Below are 16,599 nucleotides of genomic sequence, written 5' to 3'. Positions count from 1 at the left end.
TTTTTTTTTTTTTTTTACATATATGTTTCCTGTTCTAATAATGTAACTTTTTCTTGTCACATAGCTTGCATTTTCCTCAGCTTCAGTAATGAAAATAAATTGGTTAAATTCACTTTTGTTTAAAGCAGATTTCTCAATTCAGCTTTCCCTTCAGCAGCAGATTACGTAAAACACTGAACTCCAAGCTGGAAGTGAGGACACTGAGGACGAAGTAGTTGGGTTGTTTTTTTTTCTCTGATTGATGGAAATATTTCTTCTACTATTCTAGTTTTTCAAAATCTTGCTAACATCTGTGCTTGAATTGATCTGACAAATTGGTTTAAACTGAACTTGTAATTAAAAAGAAGATCCTTTTGGATAATGTTTCATTTTGATACATTTTTCTCACCTTTGTACTGGTTTGGACAAGTACACATTGATCTTTTAATCATAGAATTATAGGCAGTTAATAGCAAACTTATAAAGCTAGGCAGATGGATCTGCATAAAGCAAGAACCTTCCCTCATTAATTGCTGTGCAACCTCAGCCTCTAAAGAACTTTTTCAAGAAATTTCAGCACAAAATCTAATCCTAAAGCAAATATCAAATAATTTAATTAAATCACTTACGTTTGGTTTGTATGAGTTTGTTTCTGTCTGGTCACAAATACCAGTGCCTTTTTCATGTTTTGAACATCAAGAATTTAGCCGAAATTAAAACTTTTTTTATCCATTTTGAATTTTCATATTTTTCATCCATTATTTCAGACTCAAAAGACTTAAATAGCCTCATGAAAGTGTAAGGACCACAACTTTCTTGTGAATTCACTCAGTTTGGACATCAGAGAGCACCAAGTCAGAGTAATCTGCCACAAATAAGACTTCCCAGTATTGAAAGATGCCATATTGTAGACTGGGGGAAGAAGGGGGGGACTTGAGCACAAGGCAAAAATTAACCACTCAAATGCATTCTAGGAAGGTGCATACTTACATAAAAAGAATCACCAGAACTTTCCACATTAGTTTGAAATTTTCAGTTAATGTCAAGAAATTCCAGGCAATCTGCAGTGACTAATTTTGACCCTATTTATTGCTGTTTGAAAAAAAGACAGGAAGAAGAAGGGGCAATACAGTCTTCTCTGGTGGCCTATAGCACTGTAGGAAACATTTTTATATAGATTTTAAACTTATTAATGAAAAACATCTTACATTTTAACAGAGCAAATACTTTTCAAAAGAAAATATTATGATGGTAACTTCCTGCTAGTGCTTTAGTGTTTCATCTTTAATGTGAAACAGTCATGTTATGACACAACCCAAGCTGCACACAGGTTAAGACTTGCTCATAACTGCACTTCTCTTCTGCTTGTTTGATGCATGTTTTCAGAACAGTTCTGTTTAATGTCACTGCTTTTTGCAATCAGGACTGCCTTTTTTTGGTTATTTAGCAGAGAATTTTATCCCCAAAGCCCTACACTGGTATTCTCTGTAATGCCACCAACTACTGATGTGACAAGCAGGCAATTACTACATTCCCTCAGAATGACCAGGAGAATCAGGAAAGTCCATCTGAATATATTACCTTATGACAAATTCAGAGAATCTGAATCTCTCTCATTTTCATGAGACCTAACTACTTCCACGTAAGTGTAGCAACCTCTTTAGCATTTGGAGAAAATTAAACTAAATACATCTTGCCAATGTCAAATACTCAAAGGACAACTTTTATTTTAATTACTGTAGACATAGAAAAAGGAGTTCTTTAAGGAAGTCTGTCAACTAAGAGCTATCTACAACTCTTGAGGAATTCCTTAGTGATTTTCCTGGTTAAACAGATTTCCTTAAAAATACAGTTGTTTGCTGCAGAGGGTAGAATTATTGTAAAATCAAACACTTATTTTTCAAAAGTCTGATCTGACTTGTAATGCTAACACAGCAGATAGTAAATGCACATTTGCTGCACAATTTAGGTTTGCCTTATTGATCTTAAAAAAATGACTAGGCATCACAGAGCCAATGTTTGTATCTATTGAGAAAAAGGCCAGAATGAAGTGTTAACTGTTGGAGTTAAAGCTCTTTCCCTCATTGATTTCAGTAAGCAGTTTTCCAGATCCAAGCCTTTCTATTAAATTCAGTGCTCTTTCAGTCAGGGCTGTGATATCCATTGAAGCTGAGGAACAGCAAAGCTTGTCTGATCTTTGAGACTCTGGTTTCAGTTAAATAACCCAGCGGACCATTCTCTCAATTAGCATTGCAGAGCATGTGCTAACATAGAGGGTACTACTAAGCTGTGAGCTATCTGAGAGGTACTCCAGAACAAGGAAGCAACAGACCATGCAAACGACATGCAGTCCTCATTTTGTGCTATTATGAAGGAAAGCATCTTTTTAAGCTTTCATTTCTTTCCAGATTTGGATGAATTTATTTCTTAGATATACATTTTCCATATTTACTTCAGAATTTTTATATTAAAATGATAAAGCTTTAGCTGTTTTAGTGCTTAATTTTATAAAGAGTTGTCATCCAGTACATATTTATAGTACTTGCCTTTATTCAGCGAGGCAACGCTAAACTGCACTGTTGTAAGGACTAGCAAAGGACCTGCTAATACACGTTCATAGGGATGAATTCAGAGATGCAGGTAACACAAACTGAGGAAAAGAAGCCACACAGAGTCTCTGTTAAGGTAAATTCTAAAAAGAGAACAGAAGAGAAAAAGCAAATAAGTGGCTGGTATGTAACACCTAATCTAAAGCACATTTATCTCTCCTTCAGCACACACAGAACTTTTACAAGTTTCTTTTTATGGTTACTGAATACCCACATTATCTGAAGTTAGAATTTATTGTGCTAAGCATTAAACCCTAACTAAAACCTTAAAAATAGGTTTCATACTAAAAACACTTATTCATCTACACCAAACTCTTACACTTCTGCTAAATTCAGACCACTGTCTCCCAAGAAGAATATAATTAATATATGGCAGCCACAGAAACATATTCTATACACTTTTACTAGAGGAACAGTATCCAAGTATCTTCTATTTCTTAGTACTTTGGTTTTATTTCAAATACATGGGTGTGTCTGCTTGGCAGCTGAGCTTCTGAAACACACACACAAAAATTTACTAATTTCTACAGATGTTAGATTTCTGGAATATGGAAAGTCTCCATATCCCCTTCATTCAATCACCTTCTTAATGAGAACAGCTCAGGATTAAAGAAACCCTAGGAAAAAGAAAAGATGAACCTAGAAAAGACAAATAGTTGAATAAATCTGAGCTTCATTATTGCTTCCTACTTCAACAGTGGGTCCTACAAGAACCGGGCCACAGTGCCATAGCTCTCACACCCATGGCAGGCGTGGGCATGGCTCCCCTGCATGCACATCATCTCATAAGACATTAATCAGGGCTACAGTGCAAATGTTCAGAGGAGGAGGAATACAGAGTCCCTGGCACAGAACTGCATTTTCTCTCTGGTTTCATGCAGTTAACACATGGAGCGCAGGAGTCAGAGAGATGCCACAGCACTGTAATGGATATAAATGACTTTGCAGACCCAATGGAAGGAGATAGGAGCGAAAAATCACCCTCACCCGCAGCCCCAGCAGCTGTGTAAATCTGTCCCCGCCAGGCAAGCTTCGGGAGGTGCTCAGCACAGGCCTCCTCCCCAGGAGTCAGTGAGAGTTCAGGTGCTTACTATGTCATCAGGCTTGACCTTCAGATGCGACACTGCCAGGACGTTTGTTTTCCCATAGCAGTGATTGCTTTAGTCAATTATTATTGCCCATCCTAGAGTGCAAACACATAAGGACTTGATTTACAGTGCAAAATATACATCCTGAATTTACTTCCTCTTTTGTTTTTGGACTGTCGCAGCATCTCCAGCTTGAAGAGATGACAGCAAATTACTTCATAGGTAAATATATCTATGTACAGTGGAGGATAAATATTAGTCATTCCAGTCATCCTGAGATGAGCATTCAGTACAGCTTTGAACGTGACAATATAAAATTTTTTTGCTTTATGTTTTAAAAATGGTATTTTTTTTTAATGTTCCTCCTTGAAGAAAAAAAATCGTTAGCAAATGTGTTGATTTGGCAATCTAACCATTAAATCCAGTTTAACACAGATTTAAGATTGTACATTCAGTTCTTTAAGCAATGTTTAGGTATTACCAGTATACTGAAAGATAGATGAGACAGCCTCATGGTAATACAGCTTTTAACCTTTCCTCTCCTCTACCATGACGGGGGAGAATTACAGTAAATGATGGTTACCTTCTCTGCAGTATGGACAATTGATTTGACCTCACTGCATCTGATGCTCTAATGGACTTCGTGGCTGAATCCCTGGAGATATAAAATATGTCCAAGTGAATTGGGGCAGGTTAAAGAACGGACCTGCTTTTCATGGCTGGCTCAAGCTATAATAGATCTCTTGGTTGCTCTGAGAAGAAGATTAAAAATGATCAATATCCAAATCATTAAAAAGAAAATAAAAAATGTGGTGGCTTCTGCAAATCTACCTTAGCTATTTTTTATTTCTCCTTCTGAAACCTGTGGGGGGAATTCTATGTTGATGACATGAGCTCCTACAACATTTTGCTTCTGTTTGTTTACTCTCTTGTAACATGTTCTCTTTTATATTAAGAATCAGACACTTGGATGGCATGAATCAGCATTGGTTTCCTGAAGTCATGCTTGTTTACACCATGAGGAATCTGGCCTTAGGTTTATTTAATATAGATGAAATAACAATACTATAATATTTCCTGAAGCAGAAAATAAAGTCAAGGACAGATTTCAGAGAATGATGGCAACTCTGATAACTGAATGTCCTTACAGCTCTGCTAGCCACAGTGCCTAAGACAAAAATAAAGGTCTAATTTAGTGAGGAGAAAACAAAAAGATTTTCCTTGGCTGCTCTGAGCTCTTTATTTGGCAAAGTGTAAGTCAACATCTTGTTTATCCTTGCCTACTCTCTCACAAACATGTCTGTTCTCTTTTCTCACCAACCTAGTGCACGTGAGCTTGTAACATCCCATGACTTTCCTCTGTACGGTAATGGGCCAGGCAACTTGAATTTTTTTTTTTTTTTTTTTACACACATTTACTTAATGTCCTGTAAAATCCAAGCCTTAAAAAGAAAGCTGTACAACTGTTCCATAGGTGGTACACCTATATTAGGTAACTCTTTATCTAACTCCTTTGGAATCTAGGAGCCCAAATCTTTAACCTGCAAAGTCTGACATTGCTTGGATCTGGCATTTATATATTTAATAACAGAAATCAAATGCAGACTTTGGGATTAGCTTTTAAGATGTAGGAATTGGACTGACCTAGCTAAACTCTATTAGATTGAGTGAATATGAAGAATCTTCTATTAAGAAGAAACAGGTTTTCAAGAGTCAGGATATTTCCAAATAAAATTATGGTTTGCATCTACATAAATGGCATGTAAAGAAATTAATGGAAATGTCCAACAACTTGAAAAAGTTTATAACTTTTGTATTCAGTTGTTTGTTGAACAATATTAACCTTTTGTCTTTCACACATTGTTTGCTTAAAAGTATGGATGTGAAACAAGGGACTCTGAAGAATGTTTATTTATCCTAATGTCCTGTTCCTGTGTGTAGAAAACTAAAGGCATTTTACAAACTCTTTGCTCAAGTCTCTAGGATTGTCTACACCCTGTGGCTAGGGCTGAGCTGAATGCTTAGCATCCATGGGTAGAAGAGGGAACAACTGCTGACTCTCCAATCCAGCTATTCTTATATCTGGAAACATTGTCAGGTGTTACAAGCATCAAGCCATCTGAAAGGCCAAAGTTGAGCACTACATTACTGGAGTAGATGACACCTTATTCTTATTCTTCAACAATTCTAACAACTTCGAGTCTCTCACTGTCCCTTCATGAGCACAGATGTCATTTTGATGGGGAATGCCAAAATGACAAGAAAGTGACCTATCGGTGAACTCAGGAGCAGGTGAGGCCTGACAGCTTCTAATTTGAAACTGGTGTCAGTCCTGAGGAATGGCTGGTATAATCACATTTGTAACTGATATCTTATAAACTCTGCAAACATTCACAGTGCGCCTGTTATGAGTAATATGAAATCAGCAATTCATGTTTATGACATGAGACACCAACTGAATCAAGTAGGTTTCAGTAACTGGATCAGCTTTGTATTCACAGCAGAACATCAAACTGCCTCGGTCAAAGCCGAATGACTGTGTGCTAATGTTACAATAGGCATTGTATTTATTTTTGAAGACAAACTTTTGTAACCAGGTGTAAAGAGACAACCTAAGAATTCACTTCTAGTTGAAATCATTCCTCTTAAAATTTTTCTCACTCGAGCTTAGCCCTTAAGAAATCTGTGATTTTTAAGTTGGAGCTTGGGACCTAACAAATCACATAAATACTGTATCTAAAATTTTCTGAATAACTGAAGGGAAGGCTTTGTGTAAATCTTCTCTCTCAGACACATAATTACCAGCTGCATGAATACTGCCATTAAGACATACAGACAAATGCAAAGGGTGGGGAGAGGGCAGGATGCCAGAAAGAGGTGGAGTCATAGAGAAAACAAGACATTTGCTCACAGTAATTTATCCTTAATCTGCCTTCACTGTATCGAAGCAAGAATGAACACCATGAGCTCGCCTGCCACTAACCCTCACTTCTTTAGCATTAGAGCACTTTTTTGCTGCAAACTAGGCTGTTTCTGGGTTGCTTCACCTCTATTTTTTTTTTATTAAGAGACGTCAAAAATGCAATATGTGAAGCTAAGACGCAAATTAAAATCAGGTTCAAGTACAAACTTAGGCTAAACTGAATTTCCAAAGACAGCAAAAAATCTCACCATCTCTTCCACATATATTTCAGCCCAAATTGGCAGAAATCCTGACCATTCGGTTCCTTTCCTGGTGAAAGTACTGCTAAGCTTGCAACATATATTAGAAGAAAGTTCCTTTCCACAGACTTGAAAAGTTAAAGGACCATAGAATGGATTCACTGCAAGCATTACTGTGGAATTTAGTTAGTGGTGCTACATAAACTCAGGTCCAAAAAAACAATTAATTAGCTAGTGGAGCTTGCTGAGCACTTCAGTACATTTTCACATATACAATCCATTTATGCTACTAGCCCATTGCTCTGTGGTAGGAAAAATACCACTTATTCCAATCTTCCACAAGAAAGCTATGTCCCAAAGAGTTTCAGTAACGTAATCAAGGCCAGGTACAGCATTGCAGCTGCAAGCCAAGCACAGACATCCTTTGCACTCCAGCCCAGCACTAACCCACCACACTTAACATTCTGCTTAGCTCAGGTTTCTAGCCATGAACCCCACCTAATTAACAGAAGACAGGTACAGTTTCAAACAGTCAGTTTCAGAGAATGTCAGCCCTAATCCCAAAAGCAAGACAAGCTTGCAGAACTCACATTACCTTTGGATGTATCAGGAAAACATAGGAGCACTTTGTGTTTCAACTACCTGAATATCAAGGGCTCATCCTGAGCAGCTTTAAAACCCCCTGGGAAATACCCCATCATACCCCTGAAAATCAAATGTCCAGCTCTAATCTTAGCACTCCTTCTTCACCACCCAAAAAACTCATATCTAAGCATCAGCCTTGAATCCTGAGACAAGAGCTACAAACTGTGGACTACTACTGATGCAGTCACCTCTAGACATGTAATACAACAGCTCACCTTAAATCTCATTGTACAGCACAATGGTTTGGTGTTTGGATAGTGCACATAAAACCTTGATAAAAATGACATCCATTCAGCGCTTTTGTAGAACCCAGTGAAATATGCTTTAGTTTTCCTCCTACTTACAAGGTTATAATTCAACATATGGTTTAAATAGTGAGCCTACCTCCGTGGAACAAAGCACAACAGCAGTCGGTCCCGTTGTTTCAAGTCAACGCAGAAGCATGGCTGCTGGGCAACATGCGTTGTCTCACTAAGGTCGCAGTGAGTTAGGCAGGGCATAACTTCAGAATCAAAAGAGCGCCTGGAGCTGGGTTTCTGGAGGCAAAAGAGGTTGACCTGCAGGATCCTTATGAAGCTCTAGTCTTGTGTAGTACTTCCCTGGCAACAGATAAATCAGTTGCATTTTTGATTATCAGCTACAAACGTGCATTACATTTTGATTTCCTAGTAAATCAAGGTGTGTATACATCCTCTACAGTGTTCATTAGCACAGCACTATGCTCTGGCACAAGTCTACAACAGTGTAACTTGAACTTATTGTTAAAGGCTGGTCTTAGCTTCCCCTGTGGTGCCCACTGAGCCACCCACAGAGTCCAGCAGATGGACTACTGCAAGTAGGAGCCCTGGAGACGTCCCTACCCCTGGTGCTCCTGAAGCTAAAGGTAAACTGTCACCATTCAACATCACCTGAACAGCTGACTGTGAACGTGGGTGGGGGGGGTGTCAGGGTGGGGGGTGTTGTTGTGTTGTTTGGGGAGGGGGTTTGTGTGGTGGGTTTTTTTGTGTGTGTGCGTGTGGGTGTTTTTTAAACCGGGAAGAATTTCTGCAGATGAATTTCTGCAGGTTTTTCACAGTGAACAAAAAAACAAGGGGGGGGTGGAGGGGGAGGAAGACGAGGGGAATGTGTGGAAAAAAACTAGAATCCCTTCTCAAAAGCAGAAAGTAGAAGTATTGAATAAAATCTTTTCTTAAGCTATTCAGAGTAGACCGTGATTTTGAGACTATTTCCCATATGCAGAAAGGAGTAATAGCACATCTGTTTTCCTGACGTAGCTGATGGTATTTTGAGCACTCTGGTCCTGCACTTCCCCTTGACCTCACATCACCACTTTCTGTTAATACAATTACTTTTGGGGCATCCTCAGTTCCCACCACCCCTAGTTTTGAAGTTAAAATTAGTGGAGGGCAATCACGGAGCATTTACAAGCAGAAGAGATGTAGGAGGGAAAAAGAGTATAAATAGGTGGCCCAATTTTTTATTCTCTTCATCTCCATTACATTGGAGTAGGTACAAACAAGGAAATCTGCATCACACAAAAAAAGAGTTGGGGCATTTGAGTTTGCCTCCTCTGCACAAGTCTTTCCCTGATCATCTTGAAATCAAGGGTCTAAGTGTGCCAGGTCCCTGTCTCACCAGATGCTGTACCTGCTGGCTGATGGGCATTTTCTCGTTTATTTACTGAATTTTAAATTAACTCTACAATGCAGATTGGCAGTAATAGGATATACTGAGAGCAGGGATGCTAGTTCTTGCCCTGCTTTATTCCCTCTCAGGCTCACTGACTACCATGCCACAACTCACTGTGCTTTGCTGACTACAGGACTACCAACACGCAATTGTCCTAATCACTGAAGAATTCCTTTTTTTTTTTTTTTTTGCCTATATATATTTTTCTCTATATGTTTTCCTCAAGATCAATCCATTTACAAGGTAAGTTTTTGTGACTCAGGGTTTTCTTTAAAACAAAAATAAATAAATAAATAAAAGCATGTTTCAGTCAAAAACCTGTAATCAAGTTGAGCTGAAATGGTACAGTTTCCCCTGCCCTCGGCTGTGTCAATGTGTGCGCAGCCCCAGGGAAAGCTCCAACACCGATGCAGTGACCCATCGAAAATCCTGGAAGCAAGAAGACAGCATTAAAGGCATCCATTAAGTAGTGTTTACATATACTGCTGAGATGAATTACAAAACTCCCCAGAAGTATTTGCAATAAGATGCCTTAAGAAAGCCATCTGGGAATTGTACCTCACACACAAGATGTTATGCCAGTAACAAAATTAGTGGCTGTATCTTGCCCCCTGGCAATATCTTCTCAAATCCCCAGGAACCAGAGCTGCAGAGGTAGAGGAGGATGCCTGTGGCACACAGCCTTTCCCATTTCCTTTCATTGGAAGTACAAGTCTGCAGAATGACGACATGGATTTGTTCAAAGGATACAGTGTGGAAGCAGACCTGGACGCCTGTGACAGGGCTAGAGGCATCTCGCTGTAATTAATGGGTAGCGAAACAAGTAGTTATTTATACTGCACATGTCTAATAAATAGGAATTAGTCATATCTCTGATTCTTGGGCAGCTATTTATGCTGCTTATCTGATATTTTTAAGGAAACTGCTGTGACTATTTTCTAGTCCAAAGAGAGGTGGGTGGGCAACACAAGAACTGACTCCTGCCTTTGACTAAACATTAGGAAACTGGTTTCCAAGTTTGGAAGTGTCTGGATGCATTTTTTCCATATTTTTTCTTTCTCTGAGTTTTCCTGACTTCAGTCAGGAGGTGAAATGCCAGAAATACCCAGAGACACCCCAGCTAACCAGACAGGTCCCCCATGGGCATTGCAGCCCGACGGGTGTTTTTCCAAACCACCCCTGAACTCTGAACCTTCAAATCATTTACAGATCTCTTCCACTTGGAAGCAAAACCACATCCCTGCATGACTTTTCAAAGCAGGAGCATGGTGGAGAGCCTGGATCAGCAGACCCTTGTGCTTAGTCCAGCTGCTTTGCGAACACAGCTGGAGCGGCTGCAGAGGCTGCTGCATAGGAGCTGGGAACAGAGGAGTTGTAGCCACTGCATCAGACCCTGCTTGTGCTGGATGCTGTTGATGTCTGTGGGAATAAGTGCAAGCTGGGCACCCTTTATCTCTGTAATTACCCACAGTAAGCCTTCACCTCTGCTCAGGCTAGAGCCCGACTGCAGCTCAAGTAGGCAAAGGCAATTGGGAGACCCTAAATTTCCAGCTACAAGCACTGCAGATCTGGTCTGACAGTATTTTTTGTAAGAAACTGAAGCATCTGTCCGTGGCGATAAGATAGGGTTTATTATGAAATATAACAGATGTATTGTACATGACTGTTCTTTACAGTGCAATTTACAGAGTGGCTCTGGTGACTGCTGTCACTGACAGGGTGCCCTTTACAACAGGATTTCTAACACATCAAAATTTTCACGATACTAAGTAAGCAGAAAAAAAAGAAATGCTCTCATGGGTGAAAATCTCTGTTAGGTAACTATTATTGAAGTGTGCACAAGATTGCATGTCAAAACAATTTTATTGTTAGCTAGTGGGAATTACATTGACTGGCAGCAGCAGTTTAACAACTGAAACGCAGTGTAGTTTACTTGTTAGTTTACTTGTTTTTCTATAGATCAGCTCTACATATTTCAGGAAACTATAATCTTAAAGCTATAGAGCTTGCTCTTAGAAATGCATATTCTCTCCCTCTGCCAGTATCTTCAGCAGGATGATACAAGACAAGTGAGTGATAAGGCATTAAAAGATAATGCTTTTAATTTTGTCTTTCTGTATGTCAGAGTATCAAGACCTTCATAACGTAAACAATGTGACTGCAGGAAATGCAGTTAAAATGAAAATGAGCAACAGTTGAGCAACAGTTTTGGGTGGGTTTTGTTTACTTGCTTTTTACCTTGGGGCTCAATTCTGTTCCTCGAATTATGCAGTTAATCAAGATATCACAGACAGAGGGCTTGATGGAGAGCAAACAGAGGGATAGAGATATTAAAGGGAAAACCAGCTGATGGAAAAGAGGTGACATAGAGCAGTGGGCTTTTCCAGTTAAAAAGTCACTCTTAAAAGTCGCCCGGCATCACTTGTTCGCATCACAGATGCTGTATTCACAACTGTCCTTCCTCATCTGTGCCGGAACAAACACAGTCCAGAGACGGGTACCCGAGCCAGGCAGTCGGACCCGGCCCGGCCGCTCCCCGCCGCTGACCACGGGCGGCCGCTAGGTGGCGGCGCGGCGCTGTCATGGCAGCAGCCCTCCGGGCCCCCCCTGCACCAGCAGCGCCCGTGCTGGTGTCGGGGCCGGAGCCAGGAGGAGTTGTGGTCCGCTTCGACCAAACCACCCCTTCTCCCCCCTGCTATGAAGTCTCATTGCGTGAGTTTCGGAGGCTATGAACAGCAACAGACCCTGCTCCTTGATTCCTTTGGTCTACCAGCAAAGGAAACCCCTTCCCTCAGAACTTGCTATTTATTATCTTTACTTGAAAACATTACCTGCTATCACATGATCATCCTGAAAAATCACAAAATCTTTTGACTTGGGCCTTTGCCACCCATGTGTATGGCTACTTACCAAAAGGTCGTCTTCTTATCACCGCATCCAGAAGTAGGAGCCTGCAAAATCCGCTGCATCGGCCGTGCTGACATCTCCATCCACATTTAGGGATTCCACATTCATTGTATCTCTATGCTTTATTTTAAGCCTGAGAAAGTACTTCTTCAGTAATTTTTCAGCTTGCTTCAGCATAAGGACCACAACTGTAATATAGCATATCTGACAGCTACAGAAATGTGTAGGGCAGGATTGTCCTAATGAGATGGATGTGTTTGTCAGCTTGTCAGTGTACACAGTGTTTTAGCAAGGAAGTGATGTTAACTTCACTGCCGACATTGCAGTAGTGTTTCTGACTTCCTGTCTGTTCACACTACTAAACTAAGTAGCTGACCAGCATCTGTCAGAGGCACTGAGGTGGCTAAACTCATCTCAACTTGTGATCTCCAGCAGTCTGTGCTGCTGGGATTCCCAGTTTCAGAACAGAAGCATGCTTTTTACTCAGTCTGCCACATCCAGCACATTTTTCATGTTCTCAATTAGATCTCAGTTGCCGTAGACAGAATAAACTATAGCAACAAGCTAATGTTGGATCTAAATGGGTCAGAATGACTTAAGAGTAATTTAACAGAGGTCACAGGCTTCTACCTTTGGCTCTGGCAGCACAAAAACACCTCACCACTGCTCAGTGTCAAGACACACTGGAAATGAAACCAGTTTAGAATCACAGTTAACCATGGATTCACAATATCACAGCAATTAACAGCATTACAAAATGCTAGCAGAGAACATATAAAGGAAAGGGAAAAGGAAAAGGAAGGAAGATAAGAAGAAACAAGAAATTTTTTGAGACGTTCTAGTCTTGATTTTTTGAGCCTTGACACACTTGAGTGTGTACAAATGCACGCACGCACGTGTTACCCCAGCACATGACTGTAGTACCTGCTACTGGATAACAAATAAGAAAAGGAAACGTGGAAGGAGATGGTGAAAAGGAAAGTTGTCTAGAATAAGGAAGCCTGTAATTTTTTATTTGTCTTTGAAGACTGATGGTCTTACATAAACTTAAACAGCTTCCACATGGAGGACTGATTGTTTTGAAAATGAATGCAAAGATTCACTCCTGGGCAGAGATATCTCAAAGCAGTAAAACAGTTGGCTCTTTAAAATGTTTTTGAACAGTAGAACTCTTAATGGTAGCAGCATGAATAAGGCAGTGCTACTGAATTCAGTCCTTGCTAAGATACTGCTGGTAAAATACTGCGGTGCTTTTGAAGTAAAAATTTCAAACTGTTTTGGTTTGTTTGCATAGAGTTCCATCTCCCCTTTTCACTTTCTTTTAATCGAATGGGATTTCGGTTCTGCCTGTCATTTTTGAAGGAGACTAGAAAGCCCCTGTGGGAAATGAATTTAACAACCAAATGCTGTCCCTGAGAAACCAGAGCGGCTCCTCTGTGCTGAGGGTAGAACCAGCACAAAACAGGAGCTGTACACAACTCTCAGGCTGTGTTGCTCAGATCCCATTTGGGTTTCAAAACCCATTGGCAACATTTTAGAGATTTCAAACTCTGTCTATAAACATCATGAAGAGCTCTGGGTGGTAGAAGCCTTTAGCTGTCTCTTACTTCATTTGGGTGCCTAAGAAAGAGCCAACACCTAGTATAAATCTTCCACCAGTACCCACCTGTCAAGTTCTGGTTTACCTCCTAAGCTCTATTCAGGTTTTCCCTTAGAAAAAAAAAAATAAATAAACAAACAAAAGCCTGTACTTTGAGTACTGTCAACACACAAGATGTTTCAGTTTGAACTGAATTCAGTTCATAAGGATCTGTTCAACATTTGTTTGGCTCTGCCTGAGTTGCTGGGTTACCTTATTTTGAGAGGAAGCTTGGGGTTCTTTTTTGGTTGATTGTGATTTGTCTGGGACCCACTATCCAGGAGTGCAAAGGTCACCATGCTTACTCCCATGGGCAAACCCTAGAGAAATAGGCTACTCAGTCAGAAATCTGTTATGTCTGCATCCAGCATATTGTTTCCTTATCAGGAGATACCAGTTTTGGAAGAACTTGATTTCAGAGTGTGACTACAGACCACTTGGGTTTGACCTTCAAATGCCTTAGATAGACACAAGCCTTGAAAATGACCCCTCAGTGCCCTGCAAACTTTTGTGGAGAAAAAATTAGAAGTGGCCATATTCTTTACACTACTGCTGAGTCAGTGAATTGCAGTGCTCCAAATCAGCTGAAGCTTTAGTTAACCATGAATAAGTTTTTCTAATCTAGGAAAAGAGAATAGTAGTATCAAGGCTGACAGATTGTGATTTTATATGTTAAATATATGCATGCCCTTATATGACATGAAAGGAAGGAGTCTAGAGAGGAAGAACAGTTTTGTATTCCAGTGTCTGCCAGCTGGAAAGAGCAAGGATCCAAGTAAATATACCCAGAGACAAACCTATGGCTTCTGCTTGTGTTGCTCAGAGCCCCAGCAGTACAGTGGGCCCAGTGCCATGCAGACATCCCAACATACCCAAAGAGGTTGCCAGGAACCTGGCAGAGGAAACTGCTCTGAGAGGTTTCCTCAGAGCAGCTAGAAAGCTCAGCCAGCTCTCATCAGCAGCATTTTCAGCATCTGCAGCAATAAATCTAGGTATTTGAGGGTTGGATTCAGATTGGAAATTAATATTTACTTCTATCAATTAGGAATAGACAAACGCTCTATGATCATTACCATAACAAAACCAGAACTCTATCTGTGGATTTGAAAACCTGTGCTTGAATAGAGCTGTCACAAGATCTGTAAGTATATTTAAGTTCCTCTAACTCCCACTGATTTCAGCACAAGCACCCAAATTGAAGTTAAGTATATAAATACTTGTCTCCGTTGTATTAGGTTACAGACAAAATTTTGATTCCTGTTAAGATTATTGCTACTGTGACATAAAACTGTATGTCATGACAAAGTAAATGAACATAGGAAGAAAGTCAAAATGTCCATGAAATGTACGGTCACATACCTGCTCTGTCTGCCTGGCCTTTCTTTCTTTTGCTATTGTGCTTCTTTCAATTATCTGTTTCAGTCCCATCTCAATGAGGAAAACCTCATTTTCTTCAAACTGATGCCAGCTAATTTAATTTTCAGAAAGAAACTGAACATTATTAGACCTAAATAATTCTTGTAGCTTTTCTGATTTGAGTTCCAGACAGTAATAAAAGGGAAATATTTAACAGTACTTAATAAACTGTCTTAGTAGTAGGAACAACATGAATTTGAGATGGTGAACTTATGTAAAGCCTACAACAACTTCACGATCATGAGTATTTACACAGCTAACTAGTCTGTGTCTGACAGACAGCTGCTGTTGTCAGTTCACTTAGGGTTTAACTTGTGAACTTGGAATACTTACCACAATACTCCTGTAATCGCTTTAGCAATAATTTATTGGACAAACTGTTCATGAAATGATAGCCTCAAACCACAAAAGAATCTTCAACCTTTTAATCAAAAAGAACTTGCTTTCCTTTTTTTTTTTTTAAGAGCTAAGTGCTTAATACAAGCTCTTGGCTATGTCTAAGTTACCCTGCCTTCTAACCAACTGACTGAGGCAGTGCCATGAGGCAGCCCCATATAACCATACCCACACAGGTCTGCCACTCACCCACTGACCCCATGCTCTTGCTGCTACTCCATCAAGGTGGTACTGTTATCCCAGCCTTATTCTCATATTAGACAAATTCATCTTATGTCCTCTTACGAACAGTTTCTAAACTTGCATTCCTATCAAAGCATGTCACCCTATAGCATTTCTGTTGAAGTCTTGCATATTCCTATTTGCCCAGAACAACTAAATATAATCTTACTGGTATTCAAAGAAGACACACACATCCCCCAGAATACACCCAAAGAAAAAAAATAAATTAAAAACAGAAAACCAAACCAAAACCTAGACTCCTGTTTCACCTTAATTGGAAAAACTGATCTCATGACCAGGCAAGTGTTCCTGATCATATTGTGAGGTTGTAATATAGCATATATGGGACTTAGAATTCTAGTCACAGGGTCTATCAGTGATTTAACATTTAAGCAGAAAATTACATTTGTAGGTAGTATCTATTGTATGTTTATGCATCCATATTTCCCTCAGCTATCTATATGAAGTGGGTCAATACTGTACTAACAGCTCAACATCGTCTCCAGGTATTTTTAATCTCTTTCCTCCTACCCCGTTCCTCTATCAAGCAATCAGTTTAAGTCAGACTCACCTCAGTGGCCCAGCAATCTTCATTTATAGACAGAAAATCTGAATCTTCACACTGCTGATCTTATTGTTTTACAGACTATTGATTGCAAGCCATCAGGTTTCAGCAGTTCAAAGGAATCAACCTCTGGAAAAGAAAAGGAGAAAGAAGGAATAAACCCATACACAGGATGAGGGCACAATTGCAACTGAACTGACTGATTACATTAAGCTGATTTTGTGTAATGTAAACCAATAGTAATAAAACCAGGTCCTCTAATCTCTTCTATGCAGCATTGAA

The 16,599-nt window shown here is 39.8% G+C and overlaps 1 long non-coding RNA gene across 4 annotated transcripts; it reads right to left on the bottom strand.

The window, feature by feature from the left end:
- Positions 1–2,371: 2,371 nt before the first annotated feature.
- On the bottom strand, positions 2,372–16,439 carry LOC136012262 (uncharacterized). 4 transcript variants are annotated; one of them, XR_010611642.1, is made up of 8 exons: positions 16,324–16,439; positions 12,083–12,267; positions 9,731–9,970; positions 9,491–9,601; positions 7,868–8,082; positions 4,260–4,331; positions 3,576–3,771; positions 2,372–2,671 (listed from the first exon to the last, which is right to left on the bottom strand). It is a non-coding gene; the product is annotated as an uncharacterized LOC136012262 (long non-coding RNA). The 4 variants fall into 4 exon arrangements; XR_010611641.1 differs by lacking the exon at positions 16,324–16,439 and having other exon boundaries at positions 12,083–13,494; XR_010611640.1 differs by lacking the exons at positions 12,083–12,267; positions 16,324–16,439 and having other exon boundaries at positions 9,731–11,880.
- Between the last annotated feature and the right edge of the window lie 160 nt (positions 16,440–16,599).

Source organism: Lathamus discolor, chromosome 3 (genome assembly GCF_037157495.1).
Source record: "Lathamus discolor isolate bLatDis1 chromosome 3, bLatDis1.hap1, whole genome shotgun sequence".
In the NCBI taxonomy this organism is placed as follows: Eukaryota; Metazoa; Chordata; class Aves; order Psittaciformes; family Psittacidae; genus Lathamus; species Lathamus discolor.
The sequence above is the reverse complement of the archived record's forward strand: the minus strand, read 5'-3'. Positions and strand labels throughout refer to the sequence as shown.